The 24,128-nt window shown below is 43.4% G+C and overlaps 1 protein-coding gene across 3 annotated transcripts in view; it reads right to left on the bottom strand.

Moving 5' to 3' along the window:
• The window catches only part of LOC148453443 (uncharacterized), a 99,905-nt gene that overhangs the window by 59,448 nt on the left and 16,329 nt on the right, over nucleotides 1-24,128 (bottom strand). For 2 of the 3 annotated variants that reach the window (XM_088462100.1, XM_088462102.1), the window contains exon 2: nucleotides 23,925-24,004. The exons of the other annotated variant lie outside the window; for it this stretch is intronic. The gene's annotated coding sequence lies outside the window, so the exon portion shown is untranslated. The remainder of the gene's footprint in view (nucleotides 1-23,924; nucleotides 24,005-24,128) is intronic. 3 annotated transcript variants of the gene reach the window in all.

Below are 24,128 nucleotides of genomic sequence, written 5' to 3'. Positions count from 1 at the left end.
CAATCCGGCCATTGCCGCCGGTGCTGACATTTCTACTTGCAGCTGGCGAACAGGAATGACCGAACAGTGACCCGTTTCAGCGCTCAAACGGGACTTTTCGCGGGCGTGACAATGTCCTATCATTTTGACGTGCTGCTTACTAGTGTAGACATAATCGATTATAAGACATTTTTAAAAATACTACACTATCAGCGCCCTCTTGGTGTGTGTGTATATAGTGGCTGTGTCTGTGAAAGTTTGGGATTGGACTTGTATTACATTTTCTACTGTGTATTAAGTGCAAGAATATGTCCGCTGCCACCTGTAGAATACACGTCCCACCCTCCCCGTCGTAAAAGTGGGCGATCCAGGAGGGGGGCAAGGACGCGATTTACGCTGAATTGCATCATCCTAGCCCCGCCCCTTATTTTACAATGGCGTAATCTCGCCATTGTATAGCAGAGGGCGGGGCTGCAATGATGCAATTGCGCCACCACGCCAGTCTGACTGCACACTATTGCCACCGCCATGCTCCTGCACTTAGCACCACTGCCGCTGCCACGCCCCCTGCAGCGGCATTCTAGCTGCCCCCCCCCAGAAAGTCATCAAGCATGATATATTTTATATACTCTATATGGAAAGTGAGAGAAGAGAAAGTGCTCATGCTGTTGTACTTTTTATTGGCAAAGTGATTGACAGGCAGGGACCGTCTGTGGCCGGCAACGGGGAGGTGGTGACTCAAACGCAGACCTGTCGCAATCTATTCAACGGGGTGCCTCTGTCTGTGATCCTGTACGCAGTAAAAATGGCTCCTGCAAATCAACTATTACAGACTTTCTGCGCGACCCGAGAGTTATTCAGGAGGCGGATTATCGACTGATCTGCGACCGGTGCTGCGTCATTATACACAGTCGCAGGGATTTGCGAAGCTGCCTGTGGGAGTCTTAATACAAATCCCGGTGGCTGCGACATTATTTCATATTTTCACACAGCCGCTGCGTACACATTCTCAGCCGCGGTGGCATTAGCGTATACCTCTGAATCGGGCTCTCGGTCATTAGAAATGTTCTCATGTCTTAATCGTTACCGATATTCTCACACCTCAATTGCCGCTGCTGTTTTTAATACCTTATCCAGGGCCTGATTCAGAGGTGGCCGCAGTGCGGATCTTTGTGCGATTGAGTGATTATATTCTACTGCGCATGCACAAAAAGTCCTGAGATCCCCCCCTGCGTTCCCCCGGGTGTACGTAGAATGAAGCTGTGTGTACCTAGCCCCTGGCATTAGAAGTGGTGTGGCAAATCCATGGGCGTTTCTGGACAGTGACTTGGAGATGGCATGAAGTGAATGCAATAAAAGGCCGTCTCATGGGGACGTGTTATGGGAGGGTCGCAGGCGTGTCGGTGTAAGCGGCTGCGTTCTCAGGCGCAGAGCCGCAGCCACAGTGCCCATGTTCAGACGAATTTCAGAAGGAGACGCTGACCCTGCCATAGGTTGGTGCAAGCATCGATGGTGAGCACAATGATGCGCCGATGGTGGGGTGTCCAGAGCCACCGGCAGAGTTTCACAGTGGGTGTCTCTGTCTCAGGCAGGGCCATAACTAGTGCGACATGTGCTTTGGCACAGGGCACCGCAAGGCAGGGGGCGCTGTTTGGGCCTGTCACTTTTCTGTCCCTATCTCCTCCCTGGCTGACTTCCCCTCCATCTGGCCACCTCCCCAAGCACCTTCAGTCACATCCTCTTTTATTTACACACACATTTCAAAATACTGTCATACCCGGGACTCAAACCCATCACCTCTTACATGGCAGTCAGCCTCCTTACACACAGAGCCATCTGCCCCACAATTTCTGATGGCAGCCCGTGAGGCTGCCATCAGAAATTGTGGGTTTGCGTCTTATGTCCCTATCTGAAAAACAGGGTGGGGGTCACTAAAAAGTCTAGTTATGGCTCTGGTCTCAGGGCTTGCATAGTCCAGTGCACACAACTACACAAAGGGGGAGGCTGAAACTAGCATTTGCATATTATCACCACTGCGACTCTGCAAAAATTTGCAGCTGCTATAATGTCCACCTCTGTATTAGGTGCAGCGAGTTTTTTATTCAACTTCAATAAAGCCTTGGACAGGAAAAACAATGAGCAGGCTTATCTTATAAATATTCAGACAGCAATCTAGTGTTCTGGAACCGGTGACTTGCTGTGCCCTACTACTGAAGGAGGCTTGGCCAAATACGGGAGGCATAGCCACAGGGGTGCTATACCTAGTCGACATTAAGAACTTTGGCATTCTGCCCCAAATGTCAACAGGTTCGGAATGTCAACAGCCAGAATGTCGACATGGATGGTAGGTCGACAACCAATATGTCGACATACACTTAGGTCAACATTTTGACATGTTCAGGAAGTAGACATTTAACATGTCAACATTCTGGTGTCGACATATGTATTTTTGCTTATTTTAGTGTAACCCTAGACCTAACCCTAACAATCAACCAAAAAATCAAATGTCAACATTTTTGTGCCGACATTCTGAAAGTGTCTACATTTTAACCATGTTGACCTAAGTGTATGTTGACATAATGGTTGTCGACCTAACAACCATGTCGACATCCAGTACCAGTATCCAGTGAATGTCGACTACCAAATCAAAAAAGGTATATGAACAATTTTAATGAATCCTAGATCCCTTTAACACAACTTCGACTGTCATAGTTATGTGAGTTAGTTTTACCTCAGTAAAGGTTTATGCATTGGTCAGAACAGAATTTATTTTTTGTGGGAGAATTACTGCAGTTTCTTTTATGCTGCTCTGATCATCCGTTATAATTATACTATTCCCACAATTTTAATTCCATATCACTTTACATGCTATATATTACACTCTTCCTAAATTCATTATAATAAGCAGCACTGCCCTATATAATTCAGATTATACAATGCAGAATTCTGGGCCCGAGGCCAATACATCACATTCATTATTCTCCAGCCGAACTCATACACTAAAATACTAAAGTGTACAAAGCTTGTGTACAAGGCATACACACTACCCCTTTATTGTTACTCATCCTAGTGTGAAAGTGGTCGGCAAAGGATCCACATTTTTGTACATACGGTTTCCGTGTCGATACATAATGTACATCAACTAGAATGGCCATGCATTTTGCAGGAGTTCACCATAATACATCCTGGGGATGCTTATATTTTGTGGGTATCCCCAGAAAAAGGATGTTTTCAGGGGATACCCACCAAATGTAAGTATCTCCGGCATGTATTACAGATGTTCTGCAGCGGAGATATGCTGCTGTTCCCCTGTTTCCAAACTCAGTTGCAGTCCCCATAGGTTTCTATGGGGGCTGCTATATTGTGAGATTTACCAAGCTTGACCCCGTTATCTAACGCCATCTTAAGATGGAGTTAACAGCTATCACTGATATCACCACATAACAGCTAGCACTTATATCATAACATAACAGCTATCATTGATATCATAACATAACAGCTGGCACTGATATCACCACATAACAGCTAGCACTGATATCATAACATAACAGCTATCACTGATATCACCACATAACAGCTGGCACTGATATCACCACATAACAGCTAGCACTGATATCACCACATAACAGCTAGCACTGATATCACCGCATAACAGCTAACACTGATATCACCACATAACAGCTATCACTGATATCATAACATAACAGCTATCACTGATATCATAACATAACAGCTATCACTGATATCACCACATAACAGCTGGCACTGATATCACCACATAACAGCGAGCACTGATATCACCACATAACAGCTATCACTGATATCACCTCATTACAGCTAGCACTTATATCATAACATAACAGCTATCACTGATATCACCACATAACAGCTAGCACTTATATCATAACATAACAGCTATCACTGATATCATAACATAACAGCTAGCACTGATATCACCACATAACAGCTATCACTTATATCATAACATAACAGCTGGCACTGATATCATAACATAACAGCTAGCACTTATATCATAACATAACAGCTAGCACTGATATCACCACATAACAGCTAGCACTGATATCATAACATAACAGCTATCACTGATATCACCGCATAACAGCTATCACTGATATCACCACATAACAGCTAGCACTGATATCACCACATAACAGCTATCACTGATATCACCACATAACAGCTATCACTGATATCACCACATAACAGCTATCACTGATATCACCACATAACAGCTATCACTGATATCACCACATAACAGCTAGCACTGATATCACCACATAACAGCTATCACTTATATCACCACATAACAGCTAGCACTGATATCACCACATAACAGCTATCACTGATATCACCACATAACAGCTATCACTGATATCACCACATAACAGCTATCACTGATATCACCACATAACAGCTATCACTGATATCACCACATAACAGCTATCACTGATATCACCACATAACAGCTAGCACTGATATCACCACATAACAGCGAGCACTGATATCATAACATAACAGCTAGCACTGATATCACCATATAACAGCGAGCACTGATATCACCGCATAACAGCTAGCACTGATATCACCACATAACAGCTATCATTGATATCACCACATAACAGCTAGCACTGATATCATAACATAAGAGCTAGCACTGATATCACCACATAACAGCTATCACTTATATCATAACATAACAGCTATCACTGATATCACCGCATAACAGCTATCACTTATATCATAACATAAGAGCTATCACTGATATCACCGCATAACAGCTATCACTTATATCACCGCATAACAGCTAGCACTGATATCATAACATAACAGCTATCACTTATATCATAACATAACAGCTATCACTGATATCACCGCATAACAGCTATCACTGATATCACCGCATAACAGCTATCACTGATATCACCGCATAACAGCTATCACTTATATCATAACATAACAGCTATCACTGATATCACCACATAACAGCTATCACTGATATCACCGCATAACAGCTAGCACTTATATCACCGCATAACAGCTATCACTTATATCATAACATAACAGCTATCACTGATATCACCGCATAACAGCTATCACTGATATCACCACATAACAGCTAGCACTTATATCATAACATAACAGCTATCACTGATATCACCACATAACAGCTAGCACTTATATCATAACATAACAGCTAGCACTTATATCACCACATAACAGCTAGCACTGATATCACCGCATAACAGCTAGCACTGATATCACCACATAACAGCTATCACTGATATCACCACATAACAGCTGGCACTGATATCACCACATAACAGCTATCACTTATATCATAACATAACAGCTATCACTTATATCATAACATAACAGCTATCACTGATATCACCGCATAACAGCTAGCACTGATATCATAACATAACAGCTAGCACTGATATCACCGCATAACAGCTATCACTTATATCACCGCATAACAGCTATCACTTATATCATAACATAACAGCTATCACTGATATCACCGCATAACAGCTATCACTGATATCACCGCATAACAGCTATCACTGATATCACCGCATAACAGCTATCACTGATATCACCACATAACAGCTATCACTTATATCACAACATAAGAGCTATCACTGATATCACCACATAACAGCTATCACTGATATCACCACATAACAGCTATCACTGATATCACCGCATAACAGCTATCACTGATATCACCGCATAACAGCTATCACTGATATCACCGCATAACAGCTATCACTGATATCACCACATAACAGCTATCACTGATATCACCACATAACAGCTATCACTGATATCACCACATAACAGCTATCACTTATATCATAACATAAGAGCTATCACTGATATCACCACATAACAGCTATCACTTATATCACCGCATAACAGCTATCACTTATATCATAACATAACAGCTATCACTGATATCACCGCATAACAGCTATCACTGATATCACCGCATAACAGCTAGCACTGATATCACCACATAACAGCTAGCACTTATATCATAACATAACAGCTAGCACTGATATCACCACATAACAGCTAGCACTGATATCACCACATAACAGCTAGCACTTATATCATAACATAACAGCTAGCACTTATATTATAACATAACAGCTATCACTTATATCACCACATAACAGCTATCACTGATATCACCGCATAACAGCTAGCACTTATATTATAACATAACAGCTAGCACTGATATCACCGCATAACAGCTATCACTGATATCACCGCATAACAGCTATCACTGATATCATAACATAACAGCTAGCACTGATATCACCGCATAACAGCTATCACTGATATCATAACATAACAGCTATCACTGATATCATAACATAACAGCTAGCACTGATATCACCGCATAACAGCTATCACTGATATCATAACATAACAGCTATCACTGATATCATAACATAACAGCTATCACTGATATCATAACATAACAGCTAGCACTGATATCACCGCATAACAGCTATCACTGATATCATAACATAACAGCTGGCACTGATATCATAACATAACAGCTAGCACTTATATCACAACATAACAGCTAGCACTGATATCACCACATAACAGCTATCACTGATATCACAACATAACAGCTATCACTGATATCACCGCATAACAGCTATCACTGATATCACCGCATAACAGCTATCACTGATATCACCACATAACAGCTATCACTGATATCACCACATAACAGCTATCACTGATATCACCACATAACAGCTATCACTGATATCACCACATAACAGCTAGCACTGATATCACCACATAACAGCTATCACTGATATCACCACATAACAGCTAGCACTGATATCACCACATAACAGCTATCACTTATATCACCACATAACAGCTAGCACTGATATCACCACATAACAGCTATCACTGATATCACCACATAACAGCTATCACTGATATCACCACATAACAGCTATCACTGATATCACCACATAACAGCTATCACTGATATCACCACATAACAGCTATCACTGATATCACCACATAACAGCTAGCACTGATATCACCACATAACAGCGAGCACTGATATCACCACATAACAGCGAGCACTGATATCACCACATAACAGCGAGCACTGAAATCACCGCATAACAGCGAGCACTGATATCACCGCATAACAGCTATCACTGATATCACCACATAACAGCTAGCACTGATATCATAACATAAGAGCTAGCACTGATATCACCACATAACAGCTATCACTTATATCATAACATAACAGCTATCACTTATATCATAACATAACAGCTATCACTGATATCACCGCATAACAGCTATCACTTATATCATAACATAAGAGCTATCACTGATATCACCGCATAACAGCTATCACTTATATCACCGCATAACAGCTAGCACTGATATCATAACATAACAGCTATCACTTATATCATAACATAACAGCTATCACTGATATCACCGCATAACAGCTATCACTGATATCACCGCATAACAGCTATCACTGATATCACCACATAACAGCTATCACTGATATCACCACATAACAGCTAGCACTTATATCACCACATAACAGCTAGCACTGATATCACCGCATAACAGCTATCACTGATATCACCGCATAACAGCTATCACTGATATCACCACATAACAGCTAGCACTTATATCATAACATAACAGCTATCACTGATATCACCACATAACAGCTAGCACTTATATCACCACATAACAGCTAGCACTGATATCACCGCATAACAGCTAGCACTGATATCACCACATAACAGCTATCACTGATATCACCACATAACAGCTGGCACTGATATCACCACATAACAGCTATCACTTATATCATAACATAACAGCTATCACTTATATCATAACATAACAGCTATCACTGATATCACCGCATAACAGCTAGCACTGATATCATAACATAACAGCTAGCACTGATATCACCGCATAACAGCTATCACTGATATCACCGCATAACAGCTATCACTTATATCATAACATAACAGCTATCACTGATATCACCGCATAACAGCTATCACTGATATCACCGCATAACAGCTATCACTGATATCACCACATAACAGCTATCACTGATATCACCACATAACAGCTATCACTTTTATCACAACATAAGAGCTATCACTGATATCACCACATAACAGCTATCACTGATATCACCACATAACAGCTATCACTGATATCACCGCATAACAGCTATCACTGATATCACCGCATAACAGCTATCACTGATATCACCGCATAACAGCTATCACTGATATCACCGCATAACAGCTAGCACTGATATCACCGCATAACAGCTAGCACTTATATCATAACATAACAGCTATCACTGATATCACCGCATAACAGCTATCACTGATATCATAACATAACAGCTATCACTGATATCACCGCATAACAGCTATCACTGATATCACCACATAACAGCTAGCACTGATATCACCACATAACAGCTAGCTCTTATATCATCACATAACAGCTAGCACTGATATCACCACATAACAGCTAGCACTTATATCATAACATAACAGCTAGCACTTATATTGTAACATAACAGCTATCACTTATATCACCACATAACAGCTATCACTGATATCACCGCATAACAGCTAGCACTTATATTATAACATAACAGCTAGCACTGATATCACCGCATAACAGCTATCACTGATATCACCGCATAACAGCTATCACTGATATCATAACATAACAGCTAGCACTGATATCACCACATAACAGCTAGCACTTATATTATAACATAACAGCTAGCACTGATATCACCACATAACAGCTAGCACTGATATCATAACATAACAGCTATCACTTATATCACCACATAACAGCTAGCACTGATATCACCACATAACAGCTATCACTGATATCACCACATAACAGCTAGCACTTATATCACCACATAACAGCTATCACTGATATCATAACATAACAGCTAGCACTGATATCACCACATAACAGCTAGCACTGATATCACCACATAACAGCTATCACTGATATCATAACATAACAGCTAGCACTGATATCACCACATAACAGCTATCACTGATATCACCACATAACAGCTAGCACTTATATCACCACATAACAGCGAGCACTGATATCACCACATAACAGCGAGCACTGATATCACCACATAACAGCTATCACTGATATCACCACATAACAGCTAGCACTGATATCACCACATAACAGCTATCACTGATATCACCGCATAACAGCTATCACTGATATGATAACATAACAGCTATCACTTATATCACCACATAACAGCTAGCACTGATATCACCACATAACAGCTAGCACTTATATCACCACATAAGAGCTAGCACTTATATCACAACATAACAGCTAGCACTTATATCACCACATAACAGCTATCACTGATATCACCACATAACATCTAGCACTGATATCACCACATAAGAGCTAGCACTTATATCACAACATAACAGCTAGCACTGATATCACCACATAACAGCTAGCACTGATATCACCGCATAACAGCTATCACTGATATCACCGCATAACAGCTAGCACTGATATCACCGCATAACAGCTAGCACTGATATCACCGCATAACAGCTAGCACTGATATCACCGCATAACAGCGAGCACTGATATCACCGCATAACAGCGAGCACTGATATCACCACATAACAGCGAGCACTGATATCACCACATAACAGCGAGCACTGATATCACCACATAACAGCTAGCACTGATATCACCGCATAACAGCGAGCACTGATATCACCGCATAACAGCGAGCACTTATATCACCGCATAACAGCTAGCACTTATATCACCGCATAACAGCTATCACTGATATCACCGCATAACAGCTATCACTGATATCACCGCATAACAGCTAGCACTTATATCACCGCATAACAGCTATCACTGATATCACCGCATAACAGCTAGCACTGATATCACCACATAACAGCTATCACTGATATCACCACATAACAGCTAGCACTGATATCACCACATAACAGCTAGCACTTATATCACCACATAACAGCTAGCACTTATATTATAACATAACAGCTAGCACTTATATCACCACATAACAGCGAGCACTTATATCACCGCATAACAGCTATCACTGATATCACCGCATAACAGCTATCACTGATATCACCGCATAACAGCTATCACTTATATCACCAAATAACAGCTATCACTGATATCACCGCATAACAGCTATCACTGATATCACCGCATAACAGCTATCACTGATATCACCGCATAACAGCTATCACTGATATCACCGCATAACAGCTATCACTTATATCACCGCATAACAGCTATCACTGATATCACCGCATAACAGCTATCACTGATATCACCGCATAAGAGCTATCACTGATATCACCGCATAACAGCTAGCACTTATATCACCGCATAACAGCTAGCACTTATATCACCGCATAACAGCTATCACTGATATCACCGCATAACAGCTATCACTGATATCACCGCATAACAGCTATCACTGATATCACCGCATAACAGCTATCACTGATATCACCGCATAACAGCTAGCACTTATATCACCGCATAACAGCTAGCACTTATATCACAGCATAACAGCTAGCACTTATATCACAACATAACAGCTAGCACTTATATCACCACATAACAGCTATCACTTATATCACCACATAACAGCTAGCACTGATATCACAACATAACAGCTATCACTGATATCACAGCATAAGAGCTAGCACTGATATCACCGCATAACAGCTATCACTGATATCACCGCATAACAGCTAGCACTGATATCACCGAATAACAGCTAGCACTGATATCACAGCATAACAGCTAGCACTTATATCACAGCATAACAGCTAGCACTTATATCACAACATAACAGCTAGCACTTATATCACCGCATAACAGCTAGCACTTATATCACCGCATAACAGCGAGCACTGATATCACCGCATAACAGCTATCACTGATATCACCGCATAACAGCTATCACTGATATCACAGCATAAGAGCTAGCACTGATATCACCACATAACAGCTAGCACTTATATCACCACATAACAGCTATCACTGATATCACCACATAACAGCTATCACTGATATCACAACATAACAGCTATCACTGATATCACAGCATAAGAGCTAGCACTGATATCACCGCATAACAGCTAGCACTGATATCACCGCATAACAGCTAGCACTGATATCACCGCATAACAGCGAGCACTGATATCACCGCATAACAGCTAGCACTGATATCACCGCATAACAGCTAGCACTGATATCACCGCATAACAGCTAGCACTGATATCACCGCATAACAGCTAGCACTGATATCACCGCATAACAGCTAGCACTGATATCACCGCATAACAGCTATCACTGATATCACCGCATAACAGCTATCACTGATATCACCAAATAACAGCTAGCACTGATATCACCACATAACAGCTAGCACTGATATCACCAAATAACAGCTAGCACTGATATCACCGCATAACAGCTATCACTGATATCACCGCATAACAGCTAGCACTGATATCACCGCATAACAGCTAGCACTGATATCACCACATAACAGCTATCACTGATATCACCACATAACAGCTATCACTGATATCACCACATAACAGCTATCACTGATATCACCAAATAACAGCTAGCACTGATATCACCGCATAACAGCTATCACTGATATCACCAAATAACAGCTAGCACTGATATCACCACATAACAGCTATCACTTATATCACCACATAACAGCTATCACTGATATCACCGCATAACAGCGAGCACTGATATCACCAAATAACAGCGAGCACTGATATCACCGCATAACAGCTAGCACTGATATCACCGCATAACAGCTAGCACTGATATCACCGCATAACAGCTAGCACTGATATCACCGCATAACAGCGAGCACTGATATCACCGCATAACAGCGAGCACTGATATCACCGCATAACAGCGAGCACTGATATCACCGCATAACAGCTAGCACTGATATCACCGCATAACAGCGAGCACTGATATCACCGCTTAACAGCGAGCACTGATATCACCACATAACAGCGAGCACTTATATCACCAAATAACAGCGAGCACTGATATCACCACATAACAGCTAGCACTGATATCACCACATAACAGCTATCACTTATATCACCACATAACAGCTATCACTGATATCACCACATAACAGCTATCACTGATATCACCGCATAACAGCTATCACTGATATCACCGCATAACAGCTATCACTGATATCACCGCATAACAGCTATCACTGATATCACCGCATAACAGCTATCACTGATATCACCGCATAACAGCTAGCACTTATATCACCGCATAACAGCTATCACTGATATCACCAAATAACAGCTAGCACTGATATCACCAAATAACAGCTAGCACTGATATCACCGCATAACAGCTATCACTGATATCACCAAATAACAGCTATCACTGATATCACCACATAACAGCTATCACTGATATCACCACATAACAGCTAGCACTGATATCACCGCATAACAGCTATCACTGATATCACCAAATAACAGCTAGCACTGATATCACCAAATAACAGCTATCACTGATTTCACCACATAACAGCTATCACTTATATCACCAAATAACAGCGAGCACTGATATCACCGCATAACAGCTAGCACTGATATCACCGCATAACAGCTATCACTGATATCACCGCATAACAGCTAGCACTGATATCACCGCATAACAGCTATCACTGATATCACCAAATAACAGCTAGCACTTATATCATAACATAACATCTAGCACTGATATCACCGCATAACAGCTATCACTGATATCACCGCATAACAGCTATCACTGATATCACCGCATAACAGCTATCACTGATATCACCGCATAACAGCTAGCACTGATATCACCGCATAACAGCTAGCACTGATATCACCGCATAACAGCTATCACTGATATCACCAAATAACAGCTAGCACTGATATCACCACATAACAGCGAGCACTGATATCACCGCATAACAGCTATCACTGATATCACCGCATAACAGCTAGCACTTATATCATAACATAACATCTAGCACTTATATCATAACATAACATCTAGCACTGATATCACCACATAACAGCTAGCACTGATATCACCGCATAACAGCTATCACTGATATCACCGCATAACAGCTAGCACTTATATCATAACATAACATCTAGCACTTATATCATAACATAACATCTAGCACTGATATCACCGCATAACAGCTAGCACTGATATCACCGCATAACAGCTATCACTGATATCACCGCATAACAGCTAGCACTTATATCATAACATAACAGCTATCACTGATATCATAACATAACAGCTATCACTGATATCACCGCATAACATCTAGCACTTATATCACCGCATAACAGCTATCACTTATATCATAACATAACAGCTATCACTGATATCATAACATAACAGCTATCACTGATATCACCGCATAACATCTAGCACTGATATCACCGCATAACATCTAGCACTTATATCACCGCAAAACATCTAGCACTGATATCACCGCATAACAGCTAACAGCTATCACTTATATCATAACATAACAGCTATCACTTATATCACCACATAACAGCTATCACTGATATCATAACATAACAGCTAGCACTTATATCACCAGATAACAGCTATCACTTATATCACCACATAACAGCTATCACTTATATCATAACATAACAGCTGGCACTGATATCACCACATAACAGCTATCACTGATATCACCACATAACAGCTAGCACTGATATCACCGCATAACAGCTAACACTGATATCACCAAATAACAGCTAGCACTGATATCACCACATAACATCTAGCACTGATATCACCGCATAACAGCTATCACTGATATCACCACATAACAGCTATCACTGATATCACCACATAACAGCTATCACTGATATCACCACATAACATATAGCACTGATTTCACCACATAACAGCTGGCACTGATATCACCACATAACAGCTGGCACTGATATCACCACATAACAGCTATCACTGATATCACCACATAACAGCTAGCACTTATATCACCACATAACAGCTAGCACTGATATCACCACATAACATCTAGCACTGATATCACCACATAACAGCTAGCACTGATATCACCACATAACAGCTAGCACTGATATCACCACATAACAGCTGGCACTGATATCACCACATAACAGCTGGCACTGATATCACCACATAACAGCTAGCACTGATATCACCACATAACAGCTATCACTGATTTCACCACATAACAGCTAGCACTGATATCACCACATAACAGCTATCACTGATATCACCACATAACAGCTGGCACTGATATCACCACATAACAGCTGGCACTGATATCACCACATAACAGCTGGCACTGATATCACCACATAACAGCTGGCACTGATATCACCACATAACAGCTGGCACTGATATCACCACATAACAGCTATCACTGATATCACCGCATAACAGCTATCACTGATATCACCACATAACAGCTATCACTGATATCACCGCATAACAGCTATCACTGATATCACCACATAACAGCTAGCTCTTATATCATAACATAACAGCTAGCACTTATATCACCGCATAACAGCTAGCACTGATATCACCACATAACAGCTATCACTGATATCACCGCATAACAGCTATCACTGATATCACCACATAACAGCTATCACTGATATCACCACATAACAGCTATCACTGATATCACCACATAACAGCTAGCACTTATATCACCGCATAACAGCTAGCACTGATATCACCACATAACAGCTAGCACTGATATCACCACATAACAGCTAGCACTTATATCACCACATAACAGCTATCACTGATATCACCGCATAACAGCTATCACTGATATCACCACATAACAGCGAGCACTGATATCACCACATAACAGCTATCACTGATATCACCGCATAACAGCTATCACTGATATCACCACATAACAGCTAGCACTTATATCACCGCATAACAGCTAGCACTGATATCACCACATAACAGCTAGCACTGATATCACCACATAACAGGTAGCACTGATATCACATTATCATTATTATTATTACCAGTTATTTATATAGCACACACATATTCTGCAGCGCTTTACAGAGGATATCTTACCATTCACATCAGTCCCTGCCCCAGTGGAGCTTACTATCTATATTCCCTAACATATGCTCACACACATACACACTAGGGTTACATTTTTTTTTTTGTTTGGAGCCAATTAACCTACCAGTACATTTTTGGAGTGTGGGAGAAAACCGGAGTACCCGAAGGAAACCCACGCAAACACAGGGAGAGAATACAAACTCCACACAGTTAGGGCCGTGGTGGGAATTGAACCCACGAACTCAGTGCTGTGAGGTAGTAACGCCTACTATTACATAGTCTGTGCTACCACATAACAAATAGAATTGATATCACCACATAACAGCTAGCACTGATATAACCACATAACAGCTAGCACTGATATAACCACATAACAGCTAGCACTGATATCACCGCATAACAGCTAGCACTGATCTCACCGCATAACAGCTAGCACTGATATCACCACATAACAGCTATCACTTATATCACCACATAACAGCTATCACTGATATCACCGCATAACAGCGAGCACTGATCTCACCGCATAACAGCTGGCACTGATATCTCCGCATAACAGCTGGCACTGATATCACCGCATAACAGCTGGCACTGATATCACCGCATAACAGCTGGCACTGATATCTCCGCATAACAGCTGGCACTGATATCTCCGCATAACAGCTGGCACTGATATCACCGCATAACAGCTGGCACTGATATCACCGCATAACAGCTGGCACTGATATCACCGCATAACAGCTGGCACTGATATCTCCGCATAACAGCTGGCACTGATATCTCCGCATAACAGCTGGCACTGATATCACCGCATAACAGCTATCACTGATATCACCGGATAACAGCTAGCACAGATATCACCGGATCACAGCTATCACTGATATCTCCACATAACAGCTGGCACTGATATCTCCACATAACAGCTATCACTGATATCACCTCATTACAGCTATCACTGATATCACCACATAACAGCTAGCACTGATATCACCGCATAACAGCTATCACTGATATCACCTCATTACAGCTAGCACTGATATCACCACATAACAGCTTGCACTGATATCACCACATAACAGCTATCACTGATATCACCACATAACAGCTAGCACTGATATCACCACATAACAGCTATCACTGATATCACTACATAACAGCTAGCACTGATATCACTACATAACAGCTAGCACTGATATCACCACATAACAGCTATCACTGATATCACCACATAACAGCTAGCACTGATATCACCACATAACAGCTAGCACTGATATCACCACATAACATCTAGCACTTATATCATAACATAACAGCTATCACTGATATCACCGCATAACATCTAGCACTGATATCACCACATAACAGCTAGCACTGATATAACCACATAACAGCTATCACTGATATCACCGCATAACATCTAGCACTGATATCACCACAATACAGCTATCACTGATATCACTGCATAACATCTAGCACTGATATCACCACATAACAGAAAGCACTGATATCACCACATAACATCTAGCACTGATATCACCACATAACAGCTATCACTGATATCACCGCATAACATCTAGCACTGATATTACCACAATACAGTTATCACTGATATCACTGCATAACAGAAAGCACTGATATCACCACATAACATCTAGCACTGATATCACCACATAACAGCTATCACTGATATCACCGCATAACAGCTAGCACTGATATCACCACATAACAGCTATCACTGATATCACTACATAACAGTATGACATCACAGATGCGTTTCCTGCACCTGGCTAGCAGGGTGCCGTTCAGCCATTGGATGCTCCAGACAGGCAGCCAGCAGCCTCTACAGCATCCCGGAGTATCCTGAGGTTGCTACGGCGGTGCTGCTGTCCTTTCAATCACTGGAGGCCCCACCCCCTCAGCATGACATCATGACAGCCCTGTAGCGGCTCTAAAGTCATGTAATCGCAATCATTTATATAGTAGAAGTAGGTGAATATTGACTGAAGAAGGTACCTGGGTACACTACAAACAGGTCCGCTTGGGAGGTACAGTATGCAGGACCGTACTTATCAGCATCAGGATAGAGCTTTTCCAGTTCGTCAGAGGTTAATCTACCCTGGGAAAGCAGGAAAGTTAAAAGTACCCAACCCTGGTTCAGTAAAAGAACTAATTTGTGTCCCTTCTCTCACAAACATCTGGTCATTATAGAAGCCTACAGGCTGATCTTACTGAGCTCCTCTCATGTGTCTTCTGTAAACATTCACTTAATCTTCCTCTTCCTCACTTCCTGCTTCTGTGGTGGAGACCGCTGGTTATCTCCCCTCATAAGACACCCTCTCTGCCATTGGTATATTAATAATAATATCTTCTGCAGCATTATAAATGTTAGTGCTACTGGCAACTAAACAACAAAAATGGGGACTATCTACTTACGGTACTATAGGACGGTATAATTATACGTCCCCAAAATATGTTACTAAACATGACATTCAGCTGGGCTGATATAACATAGCTGTTAGTAGCAATCACACATAGATGTAAACATGTCAGGAGCTTGTCACAGAAGAAGATATTTTTATTACGATGTGGCTTCCTGTGAGAAATTCCATTAAAGGACAAAATAGTCAGACACCTTTTGCAGAAATGGCTGATAACAGGGGGAAATAGCTGGCGTGTTAACTATTAGCAAACTTAAATAGGATGCCAAACAGCCCAAGTTCTGTCAAGATATTGAAACTGTAACCAGGGGCGTAACAAGACTAGTGTAGATGGGAGGATAAGAGGAGGAGTGATGCATTCAGTGGTTCGGAGTACTCATCACATAACAGTGGCACAGAGAGGTGTGCGCCCAGGACCGTCCGGTGAAGGCACTCCGCGACCAATATTTTCACGAATTTTTCCTCGCAGCCCATAGAGGTACACAAGAAAATTAGGGAATATTGCTTACTGCATTAAGCGTTAACGTGCGCAGCCGGACATCGTGGTGATGTTCGACGATACATTCCTCAAAATTGAATATGCCCCAGAGAGACCCCTTTTCAAATGCTCAGCCCCCTGTGACTTCGGACAAGTCTCCCCAGGGCCGTAACTAGGGTGGTGTGACATGTGCCATGGCACAGGGCACCGCAGGGCAGGGGTTTTCAATTTTCTGTTTATAATAATTTTCACTTGTAGCTTTCTCTTATTTTATACCGGCATCTCCTGAGTCCCCTTATGGAATGAGATACATCCCATTCCGTTTGTGTACGATGACGTCATCAGCCAGTGTCCAACATCATTCCCTATCATCCAAGTGGGCATAGAGGGGGAATATATTCATGTGGCGAGCAGCCCCTATCTCCTCCCTGGCTGACTCCACCGCCACATGGACACCTCCCCAAGCACCTCCAGTCACATCCTCCTTTATTTAACACACATTTCAAAATACTGTCATACCCGGGACTCAAACCCATCACCTCTGCATAATTATTGTGTATCATCATTGCAGCCATTGAATTCACACTGTATCTGGCAGTGACATCTGGATAACAATGCTACAAAGTGATCGGGTACCCCTTCAGCATTGTATCGGACAAATCAGATTTGTCCTGCCCCTTCCCCATGAGGCCACACCCCTTTTTCAGATGCGCATCTTATGTCCCTATTTGAAAAATGAAGGGTAGGGCAATGCTCTTTCTGGAGCATAGGGCCTCATTCAGCACGGATTGCAAGACTGCGGATGCACACACCCGGGCGATGTTTGCGTACTGCGCATGCTTATGCACCACAGTGCGTGTGCGCGAACCGGCCACTGCGATCGCAAAAGCGAATGCAGCGGATACGCAGAGCCCTCGCACAGTGATTGACAGGAAGCACCGTTTTGGGGTGGAGAGTGGGGTGGTCGAAAAATAACGCAGGCGTTACAGGGTCGTGCATAATTAACCCCCAGCAACGGCATACGCAGCCAGAAGTCTAGATGGCGACAGGAAGTTTTGCAGTTGTGAGTCAGGGTCAGCTCAACCATAACTGTGCGTATGATTCCGATGTTACTCGATGTTACCAATGTTTTCTCTGACTTGCGGATGTATGGAATGGGAAGTGGGCGGCTTTATAGAGTGGTGGGCATATTGGTATAGTGCTGCGATCACACTGTGATCGCATTCATTTGCATAATTTAGCAGCGAGCGGGTGCGTGCAATTGCAGACTTGCGATCCATGCTGAATGGCACTCATGGTAAGCAGTGCTGTTAAGGTGGGTACACATCAGGCGACCCCTGATGCGACGCCCGACAGTGGACGACATATCGGGCGGTTGGTACACACTGCACAATCCGATGACCGACCGCCTGATATGTCGGTCACCGGCACCACTGAACTTGCCAGCGTCGGCAGATGGGCAGCTCCGCGGCCTGTTCATGCACGGATGACGGAACGACCCTGATGTCGGGCAACGGGGGCGCGCATGGTGGGTACACACTAGACGATGTGCCCGATAGGTCGGCCCAATCCGCGGGATCGGACGACATATCATCTAGTGTGTAAGACTGACTCACATGTGACCACCTCCGAACATAAAAAACAAACTTAGTTCCACATTTTGCCACATATCAAACTCCTAAATGGAACTATGATGTCTGTCATATGATGTATGTATGTCATAGTTCCATGTATTGCTTATCTCACACATTGTATCCTATGTAGATCACCTAAAATGGCTGCCTCACCTGGTACGCTCGTGGGTAGGAAGAACATTGCATGATTCTGGTGATTCTGTAAGGATCCTGCAACTCTGGGGGCATATCTATAATGGGTGCAGGGTGTGTGGGGCACTCGGGCTTACACCGCACACCCTGAACCCATATTTGTAATACTTACCACTCCGCCTCTGGAGTCCAACGTCGGAGCCGGTGTCAGCGCTGTCAAAAATGTCTGTAAAACCGCTGCCGCAGCCTTTTTCCCAGCGTTTTCAGCATGCGCAGTAGGGAATACACTGGGTAAATGGCTGCGGCGCCATTTTCCCGGTGACCAACACATGCGCTGCAGACTCTGGGCACACTCTAGTGCCCAGAGTCTACCGGTGCGACGCTGAGCACTGCCGGCCGCCGAAGAGAGAGGAGGGGACCCCGGACAGAGACTGCACACGGGTCCTCTCTAGAAACTCCTCTGTGCAACTCGCTTTGGAGTCAGGGCCTGATTCAGGATCGGACGCTCTGACCAGAGCGCTCGCTCTGAATCAGGGCCCTCCTACCTAACATTGGAGCGGCCTCATGGACGCTCGCATAGCTGTGGGTTACCACCCACATCTATTGCGAGCGCCCATGATGATGGTCGCGATGGTCAAGACCATCGCAACCATCGGGCTTGCGACGAGACCCTGCGGTAGGGTCTCGCTGCCGCAAGCCCTGGAGTGATTTTGGCTCTATCAGAGCCAAAATCACTCCCACTGACATCACTAGTGATGTCAGTGGGGCTGGACTCAGGCGGTAGGCGTTCCCATGGAAACGCCTCCGTCTGGCAGCCACGCCCCCGGCACGCCCACCAAAGGGGGCGTGCTGTCACTCAACATCGACAGCACGCCCCCTTTGGTGCGAGACCCCGAGCGACGGATTCCCCGTCGCTCGCCGGGTCTCGTGCATGCGCACGACGGAGCTCCCTCCGTCGTGTGCATGCGCACATCGGCACCATCGACCCGCTTGCGAGCATACAGCGCTCGCGAGCGGGTCAGAATCAGGCCTCTATTCATCATCCCTAGTTCATTTCTACAAGAGTACGTGAAAATGAGTCCTTCTGGTAAAAAAAGTGCTATATAAATAAAATTACTATTATTATGCTACCATTTGCTGTTCTCCATCATGTGTATGTATATTTTATAAGAAAAGTTACTGTATGTTCCACCATGAGTCCGGAAATGAAAAAATATGCTGTAGGGAGCAACGCTCAGCAGCGGCCACTTACAAAGATGAATACTTAGATTGTGTTGCAGCAGAAGATGAAATAACGACACTATATAGGAGTCAGGACTCGCACAGAATCCATCTGAAATATGAAATGCAGGAAACGTACTACACAGTACAACACCAGTAGGGAGACGACGATGTCTCTGACATTTCAAACACATAGGGCGCTTTGTTGAGGGGATTTAGGGAAGATAGTAAAAAATAAAAAAATAGATCAGTAATTGTGATGGGTGTGGACTAAACAAGGATGGGCTGTGTCACCCCTGACCAGGTCTAAGTTAAAGTATTTGGGTTAGCAATGATGTATTAACCTGCTCATGTTGTATATTGATGGAAAACTTTACGTTCATCTGAATCCATTATGTAACCTGTATTAAGGGTTATTTCAGTGGTATACGTGCAGAAGCCCGGGGTTTCCGGCGTTCATAATGCCGATGCCACAATCCCGACACTTACCAGAATACCGGCACCGGCATCCCGACCGTTGGGGTCCCGAAGGTAAGTAGCGGGGTCAGGGGTTAGGAACTAAGAGGGGAGGGTTATGTTTAAGGCGCTGGGAGGGGGAGCTTAGGTTTAGGCACTAGGGGGGAGGTTAGGTTTAGGGACCGGGGAGGGTTAGGGGCTAAGGGTTAGGTTAGGGTTACTTACCTAGAACCGTCGGGATTGTAACCTGGTCGGGATGCTGCATACTTGCCTTCTCTCTCAGGAGTCGCGGGAGGCTCCCGATTTTTTGGGTAACCCCCCGCACCCCCGAAAGAGTAGTCAAATGTCCCGCATCCCGCCCACTGCCTAGTAAAGTGGGCAGGATGGGGAGGTTTTCCGAGAAATTTGTGGGTCCGTAGGGAGGGGGCGTGGCTAAACAATGTGATTCTCGTCATTTAGCCCCGCCCCCTCATCAAGGACCCGGAAACCGTGGGCTTTTCCTATAAAGGGGGCGTAGCCTAATTACAGCTATAGTCTGGCCCCGCCCCCCGAAGATGAGAGCAGCAGGTCCTCTTCGGTGGCTCATGGAAAGGTGCCCTGCAAAGTAGGTAAGTATGGGATGCTGGCATTGGGATTCTGACCGACCCCTCCCGTTTTAGTTTATACTTATCGAACTATGAAGTACTGATGTTTGTGCGGTTTAATAAGTGTCCATGTATGCTAGACGGGTTGTAGTTGGCATCTCGATGGTCGGGATGTTGGTGCTCAGAATACCGGCGCCGGAATCCCAACAGGGTTCAGAATCCCAGCAAGTAAGTATTAGGGTTAGGGTTTAGGGTTAGATACTAGGGGGAAGATTAGAGTTAGGCTGCGGGGAGAAGGTTAGGATTAGGCTGCGGTGGGAGGGTTAGGGTTAGTCTGTGAGGGGGGGAAGGAGGGGTACGGTTAGGGTTAGACAACTTCCAGGTGTCGGTATTGCAAACCAGTCGGGATTCCGGCGTCGGCATTGTGACCGCCGGTCATGTGTATGCCGGCATTCCATACCCAACCCTGCTAGACTAGTCACTGTGTACCAGTGTTCATCAGGGTGGCCACTTTACTTCTCAGGTTGTAGGAGTACCACGTACTCCTGACTTGAGGTAATTAAAGCTGCCTGTGTGAATGCATGGTCGCGCTGGCAGTATAATAAACTGCTCCCCTCTGCCTCATCATTCAGCTGATGTCTGGGCATTCAAGCGGGGAGCCTGAGATCTGGGACATAAGTAAGATGCAGAATTACAATATGGCACGCATATAGCTCTATGGGATTTAATTGATGGCAGTGGGGCCCCGATAACTATTGTGTCTTATATCGCTGCATATCGCATCAATAAGACATTTTCAGGGGCTATTTGCCAAAAAGAAAAACCTTGCCAGGACAGCGGCTCAGATAGGTTTAGTGCATCAGTGGGTTCCAGTCAATAGATAAACAATAATTAGATAGACAATGTCTAGATAGACAGGCAATAGGTCAAAAGGGACAAAAGGTCGACTTGGATACAGGTCGACAGGTACAAAAGGTCGACATGGTCAATAGGTCGTCACAGAAATGGTCAACAAAATGGTAGACACATTTTTTTAAGGGTTAGGCACTAGAAGGGACGGTTAGGGTTAGGCACTTACCCCGACGGTTAGGCACCAGGATGGAGGGTTAGGGTGAAGATTAGGGCTAGGAACAAAAAACATTTCTCAACTATTTTTGTCCACCTTTTGACACGGTCGACCTTTTGTACTTGTTAACCTTTACCCATGTTGACCTTTTCTGTGTCGACATTTTTCCCCTGTCGACCTATTGCCTGTCTAACATCTGTTGTCTATCGAGACATTGTCTATCTAATTACTGTCTATCTCTTATACCAGACCCCATCTGAGTATTCGCTATTGGGGACAAGTTCGGAGAAGCCAAGTTTTTCGGAGAATGAAAAATTGGGCAAGACCACAATCCCCATTGAGACCAGTGGCGACCTTGATCTGCACCATTAGTTTGCATAACGCATAACTCCTACATTACGCATTTCTTAGATAAGTAGAAAGCATAAATCATGTGGAAAATTACCTTAATAAACAGGCCCTACTAAAGTAGCCCTGATACATTATGCAGGAAGTGTTATCCAATCAAGTGGCCTGATGATTTCATTAAACACAATAATAGTACAGTAGATTGTTATGTGCTAAGATGTATCCAGTGCCACAATTATTCACTTCATAGGGTGGAAGAGGGAATGAGTACTTTGTGGGGAAGACGGGTCTATGACTCACCAAAGATGACCCAGATATCTTCATCCCATTGTGAGAAGATGGAAATTCTGAGGTGGAGCAAGACCCCAGTAGCTCACAGGCTGGAAAGATATGAAAATATTAGGCAAAGGGTAAGAAACAGGTTGTTGGATATAGTTTAAAATGAGGTAACCACGTGAAGTAACAGATAAAAAGGAGCATGTTATATGGTTCGCATAGATAGCA

The sequence above is a fragment of the Taudactylus pleione genome, unplaced genomic scaffold (genome assembly GCF_031769625.1).
Source record: "Taudactylus pleione unplaced genomic scaffold, aTauple2 ptg001150l, whole genome shotgun sequence".
In the NCBI taxonomy this organism is placed as follows: domain Eukaryota; kingdom Metazoa; phylum Chordata; class Amphibia; order Anura; family Myobatrachidae; genus Taudactylus; species Taudactylus pleione.
The sequence above is the reverse complement of the archived record's forward strand: the minus strand, read 5'-3'. Positions and strand labels throughout refer to the sequence as shown.